The 14235-nt window shown below is 47.6% G+C and overlaps 1 protein-coding gene across 1 annotated transcript in view; it reads right to left on the reverse strand.

Moving 5' to 3' along the window:
• LOC120977640 overlaps positions 1–14235 on the reverse strand; it is a 111594-nt gene that overhangs the window by 69964 nt on the left and 27395 nt on the right. The window lies entirely within an intron of this gene.

Genomic DNA, 14235 nt, shown 5'->3' on the forward strand with positions numbered 1-14235 from the left:
GACTTTTATACACATATCCTGACCCACTGCATCATTGGCCACCATACCACGCCCCGGCTCATTGCACACCCAAGAACCACAATGATGTGTCTATGCAAACAGGTTGATAGGGAGGTCGCTGGTGACAGATTCCCTTTAACATCATCCCTGCAGTTGGAAACCCCTTAAACTCAGTTGTGTTTTTGGTAGATTGACTGTAAACAGTGTATATGCTTTTAATTAAAATCCTTACAGTGCTTTCTTAAATACATTTCTATAATGGTTTTAACAAAGGGCTAGAGTAGCCCGAAAAGTGTGAAAGTTTTTATCTGCTTGTATCTCGCATTTAAATAAAGAATCCGGTTTTAATGTCGGAAGTGGAGTTCCATCTCACCAAGTGCCTGAGAAGCCCCAGAGTTGTGGAGCTGGTATCATACTGTAGACACCCATATATATTTTTTTGAATTGTTTATTTTTATTTTATTTATTTGTTTAGACACAAAAAGAAAGGTCCAACAAAAAGACCCATTAATTATAATAGCAAAATCCAAACATACAAGTTATGTAGGCACAAGTAAAAAAGGAGAAAGAGGACACATAGCTACACATAGCTTTAGCCCATCAGATAAGTCTACATAGCCATTAATCAGTTATAACTACAGTAGGTACAACAATACATACACGAGACGGGGGGACAAGGTGGTGTGGCGAAGAAGCCCCAGAAACTATAGCAGATTGTGTGTGAGAGAGTATTAATCCCGCTAGCTTTATATTTCATATGTAGGTTGTCTCTTAGCACACAATGTTTAATAAGCATCCCATTCTTCCACAACCTTATTGAAGTGATCAACCCTGTCAGACAACAGGGCTGTTAGGTACTCCATACTCCTGAGTCAACATCTCTGACCCCCGACCACAAGTCCCCAGTCGGTGGAACAGAATAATTTTTTAAAGGTGAACCTATAGCGATACATTCTCCCTGGATCACGGCTTTATGTGCCTCCCAGAGGACAAACAGAGAGGTAACCGAACCAATATTATCTTTGGACCTAAGTTTTTGAAATAGTTCTGCGCAACATACTATCATTCATGTTCCAGTGGCATTTCCGTACATGTGTAAAAGCAGATTTCAAAGAAATAATGACTGGGGCATGGTCTGACCAAGTGATTTGCCCCATATCAGCCATCTCTAGCCAACGCAAAGCAGTGACATTACCAAAAAAGTAATCAATTCTCGAATGAGAATATGGGTAGGTGACTAGAAGGAAAAGGATTTAGCTGTAGGGTGATTAATCCTCCATAAATCATATAGATGATAACAACGGATAAGTCGACGGAACGCCATTGAGAGATGTGTTTGAGCTCTGGACACCAAAAATGAAGAGGTAGATATTCATATCCATTCGGAGAGAAAAGGACATATTAAAGTTCTCTGGGAATTAAGAAAATGAAAATACTTAAATATTAATTTAGTATAAATATATTCCCAAATACATTTCATTAGCTATAATGGTTCATTTTGTCTAGCGAGCAATCATTAGAAGAAATAAAATGTCTGCCGTCCTATTAGTACACACAAAACCTGTCCTAATCACACAGCAGGATAAGTTACTTTACAACACTTAGCTAAAGAGATGCCTCATCCTCCTCTCTGCTCTGCTTGTCAGGGATTATGATCCTGAATATAGCCGATAAGTTCTTCAGCTGAATCTCTGTAGGAATGGAGTTCATGAGGAGATATGAAGTACAGGGAGGACGGACAGGACAGGTAATGTGAGGCTGTGGTAATGGAGACTGCATACAAGTGCTGCTGCTCATTATCTACCGCCCCACTATCCTTTCTATACTTCATGTCTCCTAATGAACTCCATTCCTACAGAGATTCAACTGAAGATCATATTAAACTGTATTCAGGATCATATGTAACTAATGAAAGGTATTTGGTAATATATTTATAATGAAATAATATTTAAGTATTTTCATTTTTTTTTAATTCCTGGAGAACCCCTTTAAAGCAAGGAAGGGAAGGAGGGGGGACAGGTGGCAATCTGTCTAGTTTCACAAGAACCCATCTCAGAAAACCAATTTGTCCCACCTTAGGAGCGTAGATATTACATAAGGTAAGAGGGAACCCTGGTAAGTGCATTGCAGAATAATACTCCCCGGGTCAGTGATGGAGGATGATACCTCTAGTGGGCACCGACATGCAGACAGGATTGCCACCCCCACCCATTTCTTACCCATGGAAGCAGAATATGTGGTGGGGAAATGTTGGTGTGCAAAGTTAAAATTAGCTGAAGCATAAAAGTGTGCCTCCTGGAGAAAGGCAACGTCTGCCCGCAAGGACTGCAAATCAGTAAGCACCAATGTCTCTTAGCATTAGAGCTGAGACTTTTGACGTTTAGGGAAACACACCTAAGCATGGCGGATATGGGAGAGACACAACAGTAACCATGTAAAGCTAAAGAAGCTCAAGGAGGAAGAAGTGAAGCCCACTTCAGGAGACCTATCTGTAGATTCACCAACTGGCTCCACGCAATATGGTACAGAAAAATATATGCAAATATATTGCTCTTAGCTTTGCCCCCCAGCTTTGAGTGACAAGGCCAGGCAGTGGTGATGTAATCTCCCCGTACCCTGCTTTCTAGCCCATGAGGTGGCAGTACAGCCCCGATGCTTGTTACTGCTGCATAGTACTTACTTCAGCCATTGCAAGCCTTAGGCCCCTTTCAGACGAGCGGGTTTCACACTCTGGAATCGCAGCGCAGCATCCGTCCTGAACTCCCAGCACTGCCGGGGTCGCATAGCATTATATTGATTTATGATGCTATGTAACCCTTAGGCCTCTTTCACACGAACGATACGGATTGGATGTGTTCAGGGTGCGTTCAGTGAAACTCACACCATTTTGCAAGCAAGTTCAGTCAGTTTTGTCTGGGTTCAGTTACATAACATCATAAATATGCGACCCAGGCAGTGCTGGAAGTTCAGGATCGGTGCTGAGCTGCGAGTCCGGAGCGTAACACTCGCTTGTCGGAAAGGGGCCTTAGGGTGGTTTTGCACATGCCACATTTACTGAAGCGCCGGCGCACAGGCAAGAAAGCGGGGCCAGGTGAGATCACATCGCCACTGCTTGGCCCTGTCACTTGAGCTTAGTGCTATAGAGAAAGGAGTCGTTGGTGTGACGAGGTACAATGGTGGTAGCTGTTGTGTCCCATTTAGGGAGTCTACCAGGAAAAGAATATTGATGACTTATCCTCAGGACAGGTGTCACGACCATGGTTATGGTCGTGACTCCTGATCCGCATGCAGTTGCCTGCGGTTTGGTTTCTGTCAATCACATGGTGAGGGCCGCTGGCAACATGTTTGTGCTTGGCAGCTTGCTGCAATGTGCATGCGGTTGCACCTGGCAACCTATCTTTGATAGGTGTGTCTTTTGTATGTCTGGTGTGCACTGGGGTTTAATTATGTGTGCACTTTCCCCTGTATGTGCCTGTTTTCCCATGCCAGGTCTAGGAAGGGTTAACTCCCTTCTGTGTGTGTGAACACTGGGTGTGTCTGTGTGGGTGTGGCCATTTTGGGCTATATAGCCTCAGTTGAGACCTGATGTCTGGGGGGGTACTCCAGCCTTGTTTGTAAGCTGGAGGCACCCTCCTGGTCCCTTATACCATCTGCCAGTGAGGGCCACCCTTGTGGTCATAAACAAATGTTATTATGTGGTGTCTGTTATTATTGCAGCTATGGTTCTGGTTCCTGTGTGTTTATGTGTGCTGTGTCCTTTTATGTTTGTGTGTGGACTTCAGCACTTGTGTCCAGGGATCCAGTCAGTGTGTCTGTGGCAGGTAGGGGTGGAAGTCTTTCACTCTCCTGCCATATCCATAGTCTGTTTTATGTTTATATCCCTTTGCAGCTCGGCCAGTTTTAGACTCCTGTTTCTCCGCATCCAGGAGGAACAGGTGGTCTACCCAGCTCCTAGTTTAGGGATCCGAGGTTCCTGAGCATGAGCCCTCCTACCTTCAAGGTCGGCTCATGCAGCTAGGAGTCAGGGTCAGATTAGGGATGCGTTAGGAGGTGACCTGCTCCCTAATTCTGTGGTCCTGGCCGAGCAGCCACTAACATCTCGTGGCATCACACGGCTGAGGGTTTTCCCCATCCTCAGTCCTCAGCCGTGACAACAGGTCATCAATAGCTGATCGGTGGCATTCAGACATCCGGCAATGTCACGAATCAGCTGTTTGAAGAGACTCTGGCGAGCTCTGCGCCTTCTTGCAGGTTACCAATCACAGCACCGTTCATTGTATAGAGGCTGTGCTTGGTATTGGTACTGCGTGAATAAGACCATAGGCCGCTTTCACACAGTCAGGGCTCATGCACACAGCTGTTGCCATTTTTACGGTCCGCAAAACATGGATACCAGCCAAGAGCCTGCCACCATTTTTTTTTTTCATGTCCAGGAATGTCCTATCCTTGTCTGCAAAGTGGGCAATAATGTTCTATTCACATGTTCTATTTTTTTAGTGTGGCTGCGGAACGGACTTATGGATGCAGATATGTCTGCATCTTTTGTGGTCCCATTGAGATGAATGGGTCAACATCCGATCAGCAAAAAATACGGATCAGATGTGGACCAAAGCTACAGACGTGTGCATGAGCCCTCAGTGTTTGATCAGTAATTGTGAGTAGTGATGAGCAAACTTGTGGTTTTAAGTTCTTAGTACAAGGTTCGGGTTATCTAAGAATGCCATTATGGATTCCACTACCACGGACTATAAGTTATGCTTCGTGGTAGTGGAATCCATAACGGAATTCTTAGATAACCCGAACCTTGTACGCTGAAATTGAAACACAAGTTCGCTCAATTCTAATTGTGAGCCAAAAGCAGGAGTGGTGCCTACACAGAAATAATGTATAATAATATGTGAATGTGTAATACACTGCTCAAAAAAATAAAGGGAACACTTAAACAACACAATGTAACTCCAAGTCAATCACACTTCTGTGAAATCAAACTGTCCACTTAGGAAGCAACACTGAGTGACAATCAATTTCACATGCTGTTGTGCAAATGGGATAGACAACAGGTGGAAATTATAGGCAATTAGCAAGACACCCCCAATAAAGGAGTGGTTCTGCAGGTGATGACCACAGACCACTTCTCAGTTCCTATGCTTCCTGGCTGATGTTTTGGTCACTTTTGAATGCTGGCGGTGCTTTCACTTTAGTGGTAGCATAAGACGGAGTCTACAACCCACACAAGTGGCTCAGGTAGTGCAGCTTATCCAGGATGGCACATCAATGCGAGCTGTGGCAAGAAGGTTTGCTGTGTCTGTTAGCGTAGTGTCCAGAGCATGGAGGCGCTACCAGGAGACAGGCCAGTACATCAGGAGACGTGGAGGAGGCCGTAGGAGGGCAACAACCTAGCAGCAGGACCGCTACCTCCGCCTTTGTGCAAGGAGGAACAGGAGGAGCACTGCCAGAGCCCTGCAAAATGACCTCCAGCAGGCCACAAATGTGCATGTGTCTGCTCAAACGGTCAGAAACAGACTCCATGAGGGTGATATGAGGGCCCAACGTCCACAGGTGGGCGTTGTGCTTACAGCCCATCACCGTGCAGGACGTTTGGCATTTGCCAAAGAACACCAAGATTGGCAAATTCGCCACTGGCGCCCTGTGCTCTTCACAGATGAAAGCAGGTTTACACTGAGCACATGTGACAGACGTGACAGAGTCTTGAGACGCCGTGGAGAACGTTCTGCTGCCTGCAACATCCTCCAGCATGACCGGTTTGGCATTGGGTCAGTAATGGTGTGGGGTGGCATTTCTTTGGAGGGTCGCACAGCCCTCCATGCGCTCGCCAGAGGTAGCCTGACTGCCATTAGGTACCGAGATGAGATCCTCAGACCCCTTGTGAGACCATATGCTGGTGCGGTTGGCCCTGGGTTCCTCCTAATGCAAGACAATGCTAGACCTTATGTGGCTGGAGTGTGTCAGCAGTTCCTGCAAGACGAAGGCATTGATGCTATGGCCCGGCCCGCCTGTTCCCCAGACCTGAATCCAATTGAGCACATCTGGGACATTATGTCTCGCTCTATCCACCAACGTCACGTTGCACCACAGACTGTCCAGGAGTTGGCAGATGCTTTAGTCCAGGTCTGGGAGAAGATCCCTCAGGAGACCGTCCGCCACCTCATCAGGAGCATGCACAGGCGTTGTAGGGAGGTCATACAGGCACGTGGAGGCCAGACACACTACTGAGCCTCATTTTGACTTGTTTTAAGGACATTACATCAAAGTTGGATCAGCCTGTAGTGTGTTTTTCCACTTTAATTTTGAGTGTGACTCAAAATCCAGACCTCCATAGGTTGAAAAATTTGATTTCCATTTTTTAATTTTTGTGTGATTTTGTTGTCAGCACATTCAACTATGTAAAGAACAAAGTATTTCAGAAGAATATTTAATTAACTCAGATCTAGGATGTGTTATTTTTGTGTTCCCTTTATTTTTTTTGAGCAGTGTATAAATACATTATTTCATTATATCAAAACAACATACCTGACTGGGGCTGCAGCCCTGGGCGAGCAGCTCTTGAGCCGCCCCCAGCGCCGTTACAGGGGGGCCAGGAGGTGGAGGTCCTTCTTAAATATGGCAGAGCAGGCATCTGCTTACCCTGATGGCAGGTGCCTGCTCTGCTAGTAAATTACCGGAGGAGAGGAGGCTGGCGGCAAGGGAGGCTGTTCTAGCAGCTCCCCACTCCTCCCTCGTGCGCCCTCTGTGATGCCGGAATATGACGTCATTCCGGCCCTCGCATACTAAATGGCGCGCTGGAGGACTGAGGAGCTGCACCACACTGGACCCCAGGGAGGTGAGTGTTTAAGTGTTTGACTGAGTGAGTGTCTGCCTGTGTATTTATGTCAGTGAGGTGAGTGTATGTAGGTCTGTCTTTCTGTCAGTAAATGTATGTGTGTCTGTCATTGAGTGTCTGTATGTCAGTGAGTGAGTGTGGATGTCTGTCGGTTGGTAAGTGTCTGTGTGTTTGTCAGTGAGTTTCTGTGTGTGTGTTTTAGTGGGTAGGTGTATGTCTGTCAGTGAGTGTATGTGTGTCTGTCAGTGAGTGTACAGTACAGACCAAAAGTTTGGACACACCTTCTCATTCAAAGAGTTTTCTTTATTTTCATGACTATGAAGGCATCAAAACTATGAATTAACACATGTGGAATTATATACATAACAAACAAGTGTGAAACAACTGAAAATATGTCATATTCTAGGTTCTTCAAAGTAGCCACCTTTTGCTTTGATTACTGCTTTGCACACTCTTGGCATTCTCTTGATGAGCTTCAAGAGGTAGTCCCCTGAAATGGTCTTCCAACAGTCTTGAAGGAGAGATGCTTAGCACTTGTTGGCCCTTTTGCCTTCACTCTGCGGTCCAGCTCACCCCAAACCATCTCGATTGGGTTCAGGTCCGGTGACTGTGGAGGCCAGGTCATCTGGCGCAGCACCCCATCACTCTCCTTCATGGTCAAATAGCCCTTACTTTCAAAGTTTTCCCAATTTTTCGGCTGACTGACTGACCGTCATTTCTTAAAGTAATGATGGCCACTCGTTTTTCTTTACTTAGCTGCTTTTTTCTTGCCATAATACAAATTCTAACAGTCTATTCAGTAGGACTATCATCTGTGTATCCACCTGACTTCTCCTCAACGCCACTGATGGTCCCAACCCCATTTATAAGGCAAGAAATCCCACTTATTAAACCTGACAGGGCACACCTGTGAAGTGAAAACCATTTCAGGGGACTACCTCTTGAAGCTCATCAAGAGAATGCCAAGAGTGTGCAAAGCAGTAATCAAAGCAAAAGGTGGCTACTTTGAAGAACCTAGAATATTACATATTTTCAGTTGTTTCACACTTGTTTGTTATGTATATAACTCCACATGTGTTAATTCATAGTTTTGATGCCTTCAGTGTGAATCTACAATTTTCATAGTCATGAAAATAAAGAAAACTCTTTGAATGAGAAGGTGTCTCCAAACTTTTGGTCTGTACTGTATGTGTACGTCATTCAGTGAGTGTCTGAGTGTGTGTCTGTCGGTGACTGTGTGTGTGTGACTGTGTGACTGTGTGTGTGTGTGTGTGTGTGTGTGTCTCTATGTGTGTGTGTCTCTGTCTGTTGGTGACTGTGTGTGTGTCTGTCGGTGTCTGTGTCTGTCTGTCTGTCTGTCGGTGAGTGTGTGTGTGTGTGTGTGTGTGTGTGTGTGTGTCTGTCGGTGAGTGTGTGTGAGTGTGTGTCTGTGGGGGAGTGTGTGTCTGTGGGTGGGTGAGTGTGTGTGTCTGTGGGTGAGTGTGTGTGTGTCTGTGGGTGAGTGTGTGTGTGTGTGTCTGTGGGTGAGTGAGTGTGTGTGTCTGTGGGTGAGTGAGTGAGTGTGTCTGTGGGTGAGTGAGTGAGTGTGTGTCTGTGGGTGAGTGAGTGTGTGTGTCTGTGGGTGAGTGTGTGTGTGTGTGTGTCTGTGGGTGAGTGTGTGTCTGTGGGTGAGTGTGTGTGTGTGTGTCTGTGGGTGAGTGTGTGTCTGTGGGTGAGTGTGTGTGTGTCTGTGGGTGAGTGTGTGTGTGTGTGTGTCTGTGGGTGAGTGTGTGTGTGTGTGTGTCTGTGGGTGAGTGTGTGTGTGTGTGTATCTGTGGGTGAGTGTGTGTGTGTCTGTGGGTGAGTGTGTGTGTGTGTGTGTGTCTGTGGGTGAGTGTGTGTGTGTGTGTGTGTGTGTCTCTGTCGGTGAGCGAGTGACATGAGGGGGCGGCAAAATGGATCTTTGCCTAGGGCGGCAAAAATCCTTGCACCGGCCCTGCTCCTAGGATTGCATTAATTCATTAATCACACTTTAATCTGTACATAATAATACTTACAATGAATACTTTATCAACAGGGGTGAATATACTCAATAGGATCCCTGTTATGACCCAAATACCCAAGTCCATAACATCCATATGATTTAGCATCAATTATATTGGCATCAATAAGGGGAATAGAGATCTAATCCAACAGGGATGCAGATGTAATCCTTCTAAACATGCACATTGGCTCTCATAACGACAATTGATGGAAAAGAGAGGGGGGGGGGGGAACAAAGGGAGCACTAAGTGAGTAGATATACAGACCAGGAACCAGAGAGGGCACAGAACCCCAACGTACGTTTCGCCTCGCTTCCTCTCGGTGAGGTGTATAGTGTTCCCACACATGATTACTCTTCTTTGTTTTTTGTTGGGTTCTCCAATATGTGAATATGTGTAACACTCATCAACAACAAAAGAAATGCACCATGTGAATAAAGCCTACCCGTGACTTCCCGGAAAAAAACCATCCAGGACAATTATTAATTAAGGAAAGATGAGAGATTAAGGCTACTTTCACACTAGCGTTAATATTTTACGGTATTGAGATCCGTCATAGGGTCCCAACCCCATTTATAAGGCAAGAAATCCCACTTATTAAACCTGACAGGGCACACCTGTGAAGTGAAAACCATTTCAGGGGACTACCTCTTGAAGCTCATCAAGAGAATGCCAAGAGTGTGCAAAGCAGTAATCAAAGCAAAAGGTGGCTACTTTGAAGAACCTAGAATATTACATATTTTCAGTTGTTTCACACTTGTTTGTTATGTATATAACTCCACATGTGTTAATTCATAGTTTTGATGCCTTCAGTGTGAATCTACAATTTTCATAGTCATGAAAATAAAGAAAACTTTTTGAATGAGAAGGTGTCTCCAAACTTTTGGTCTGTACTGTATGTGTACGTCATTCAGTGAGTGTCTGAGTGTGTGTCTGTCGGTGACTGTGTGTGTGTGACTGTGTGACTGTGTGTGTGTGTGTGTGTGTGTGTGTGTGTCTCTATGTGTGTGTGTCTCTGTCTGTTGGTGACTGTGTGTGTGTCTGTCGGTGTCTGTGTCTGTCTGTCTGTCGGTGAGTGTGTGTGTGTCGGTGTGTGTGTGTGTGTCTGTCGGTGAGTGTGTGTGAGTGTGTGTCTGTGGGGGAGTGTGTGTGTCTGTGGGTGGGTGAGTGTGTGTGTCTGTGGGTGAGAGTGTGTGGGTGAGAGCGTGTGTGTCTGTGGGTGAGAGCGTGTGTGTCTGTGGGTGAGAGTGTGTGGGTGAGAGCGTGTGTGTCTGTGGGTGAGAGTGTGTGTCTGTGGGTGAGAGTGTGTGGGTGAGAGCGTGTGTGTCTGTGGGTGAGAGTGTGTGTCTGTGGGTGGGTGAGTGTGTGTGTCTGTGGGTGGGTGAGTGTGTGTGTCGGTGGGTGAGTGTGTGTGTCTGTGGGTGGGTGAGTGTGTGTGTCTGTGGGTGGGTGAGTGTGTGTGTCTGTGGGTGGGTGAGTGTGTGTGTCTGTGGGTGGGTGAGTGTGTGTGTCTGTGGGTGGGTGAGTGTGTGTGTCTGTCGGGGAGTGTGTGAGTGTGTGTGTCTGTCGGGGAGTGTGTGAGTGTGTGTCTGTGGGTGAGTGTGTGAGTGTGTGTCTGTGGGTGAGTGTGTGTGTGTGTGTGTGTCTGTGGGTGAGTGTGTGTGTGTCTGTGGGTGAGTGTGTGTGTGTGTCTGTGGGTGAGTGTGTGTGTGTGTCTGTGGGTGAGTGTGTGTGTGTGTGTCTGTGGGTGAGTGTGTGTGTGTGTGTCTGTGGGTGAGTGTGTGTGTGTGTGTCTGTGGGTGAGTGTGTCTGTGGGTGAGTGTGTGTGTGTGTGTCTGTGGGTGAGTGAGTGTGTGTGTGTCTGTGGGTGAGTGTGTGTGTGTGTCTGTGGGTGAGTGTGTGTGTGTGGGTGAGTGTGTGTGTGTGTGTGTGTGTGTGTCTGTGGGTGAGTGTGTGTGTGTGTGTGTGTGTGTGTGTGTCTGTGGGTGAGTGTGTGTGTGTGTCTGTGGGTGAGTGTGTGTGTGTCTGTGGGTGAGTGAGTGTGTGTGTGTGTCTGTGGGTGAGTGTGTGTGTATCTGTGGGTGAGTGTGTGTGTGTCTGTGGGTGAGTGTGTGTGTGTCTGTGGGTGAGTGTGTGTGTGTCTGTGGGTGAGTGTGTGTGTGTGTGTCTGTGGGTGAGTGTGTGTGTGTGTGTGTGTGTGTGTGTCTGTGGGTGAGTGTGTGTGTGTGTGTGTGTCTCTGTCGGTGAGCGAGTGACATGAGGGGGCGGCAAAATGGATCTTTGCCTAGGGCGGCAAAAATCCTTGCACCGGCCCTGCTCCTAGGATTGCATTAATTCATTAATCACACTTTAATCTGTACATAATAATACTTACAATGAATACTTTGTGGTCAGGACCTAAACGATTGGAAGATGCCCAACCACCACCCCCCTACCTAATTGGCCTGAGGTGTGCCTTGGCCTCACTAGGTCGGTATGCCTGAAAAAGGGGGCATACCCTGAATGTGATGGTTGAATGACTGAATGAAGAATGGGAATGGGTGGGCAGGGGACGTCCGAATGCCGACGTGCTGCCTGGGAGAGCCAGACTGCTTAAGACAGGTACCGGCCCCTCCCACAAATCCAGGCTAGCCTGCGGCCAGCCTTAACACTTGTGGTCAGGACCTAAACGATTGGAAGATGCCCAACCACCACCCCCCTACCTAATTGGCCTGAGGTGTGCCTTGGCCTCACTAGGTCGGTATGCCTGAAAAAGGGGGCAAAACCCACCAGTGAGGGAAGGATTGGCCTGAGGTGCTACTCTGCCAATGTACTGAATGCTTGGACCAGCTCCGCTTGTGGCTCCGGGATATACCGTACAAAGCACCCCGAGCGCCAGCGCCCCAAGTGTTCAATGATATGCACAGGGACTCCATGCTGGACGCTGCGGATGCCGCACCGATGCGGAAAGAATGCCCCGAGAATTGAGCCGGATTCAATCCTACACTGGTCAACAGGATGCGAATATGTTTGATGAACTGGCTGGACGTCAGTGGACCAACAGGGAATGGAAGTAATGGGTCGGTGGGGCTGTGAAGACTGAGGGCCAGCAAGAGGTTGTCCAAGACTGTCACTGGACACCATGCGTTTGTGGTCTGGAAGAACTTTAACTACATGGCCGGGACCTACCTGCCTTGTTCTGTTGTGAGGCAACTGCAAATGAGTTACTGCCCATCCTGACTAAATCTCCCTTGCGGAGAGCCACCGCCCCTTGTCTGGCCTGTGTCACTTCACCTGGTCTTAAAAACCCGTAAAACGCCAAGTACATCGCCGCCTTGATCACCAGGCTGGGAAGGACTCCGAATGGTGACAATGTGAGAACTTCCGACAGGCTATGAAACGTGTCCCCCTTGATAGGTCGACGGACCAACTTGACCGTGACCTGGCTTTTTTGAATGCCTCTGAGGATGGCCTTGATCGGGTGAGCTGAAAATATAGAGGGTCTGTCTGGCTCTTGAAGTGCCAAAAAAAATGCTGCACCCCAGCCAAATATAGCCTAATGGTGTTGTAGGATAAAGCCAATACCGAATGACAATAAGACACGAAAGCCACCATATACTTGACCTGACCTGTGTCACCTCTAGGATATGCCAACTTAAAGTTCGAAAAACCACCCACGCTCGGCGGTACGACCGCAACGTACTGGCCGACAAAGACTTGGTAATGAGTGAACTGGCGACCCCAATCAGAGAGTCTAATCCAAGACCAGCAGCCGCCAGTCCGGTACCGGGGTGCCCACTGAGTCTGCTTCTGGGTTCTGTAAGAAAAAGCGAGAAAATCAAAACGAGATAAAGCATCAGCTGCAACGTTGCTGACCCCGTCCAAAAACAGGGCATGAAAATGAAACCCCTGTCCCAGAGCTATCCAGGTCAATCTACGCATGAAAGACCTGATGAGTAACGATTTAGATCTGCCCTTGTTAATGATCTCTGCGGTCGCCATGTTGTCAGTGTGGAAAACCACCGTGTGACCCGACCACCTATGCCCCCAGACTATAGCAGCTGCTACGATAGGAGAGATCTCGAACAATGCCGACATCTGAGAAAACCCCGGCACCTGTAGCACGTGTGTGGGCCATGAGCCGGCGCACCAATGTGAGCCAAATATGGCCGCGAAACCTACCGAGGCAGCCGCGTCTGAAAATACGTGTGGAGAATCAGAAGTGGCCCTCGGAATAACCATGGAAATGCCGTTCCACCCACTGAGAAATCTGTCCCACATGAACAGATCTGCTCGGGCGTTCGCATTAAGATGCACTGATGCGTCCAAATCACTGGTCTGTTGTAATAAGACTAGCAATCTTGAAATGAATGATCTACCCTGAGGAATGATCCTCATGGCAAAGTATAACATGCCCAACAGAGACTGCAATTCTCTCTTGGTGCAAACCTGAGACATGAGCAAGGAACGGACACCTGATTTGATTATGTCGAGTTTGTCTTGTGGCAGACTGGCTGACATGGCACGTGAATCCAGAGAGATCCCCAAGAACGTGACAACCTGCGCAGGCCCTTCTGTTTTGTGTTCGGCCACTGGAATGTTTAACTCCTTGAAGACCTGCAAGAGAACCTGCAAGTCAACAGGTGCCTGTGAGGGTTCTTCGATCAACAGAAAATCATCCAGGTAGTGAATGACATTCTGGCAACCCTGTTCCAACAAAATCCATTCCAGTGCCTGCGCTAACCTGTCAACAGACTGGGGCTGCTCTAGGAACCAACGTCAACTTGGTGGGGAATAGTACGCATCTCTCCATTTGATGCCATGCCACTGCCAGAGAGATGGGCTAATGGGCAGCAGTTTGAACGCATCAGAGACATCTGCTTTGGACAGCCAAGCCCCCATGCCTGTCTGAAGAATGACCTGGATAGCCTGGTCTACGGAAGTATACTTCAAGGAAAATTCCTCGGACGGAATCAACGAGTTGGGACTAGGAACGTGGGAAGAATGTGTAGCAGACAAATCATGAATCAAACAAATTTATTGGAATATTTTCCCTGCACCACCCCCACCGGGCTCACCCTCCAAGTGCAGAAAGGAGGGGACTGGAAAGGACAATTATGAAACCCTTGTCCAGAGCAACTGCCAAGAGTGAATCCACCAGACCAGCATGTTTAGAAGCCGACTGCAAGTTGGGGCATTCATGAGTCTGCTGGGGCAGGTTGATGAGCCCAGTGTGAAACCCCCGTGAAACCCTTCCACCAGGAATGTACGGAATGGCTGAACCGGATGAAGCTGCAGCAGCTGGTCTAGTGCCTCCACATTCACCCGGCTCAGTCACGCCAGCTTCAATGTGCAGACCGTGACCGGATGTGCCCTAAAACATGTGGCACAGAC

Source organism: Bufo bufo, chromosome 8 (genome assembly GCF_905171765.1).
Source record: "Bufo bufo chromosome 8, aBufBuf1.1, whole genome shotgun sequence".
Classification (NCBI taxonomy): domain Eukaryota; kingdom Metazoa; phylum Chordata; class Amphibia; order Anura; family Bufonidae; genus Bufo; species Bufo bufo.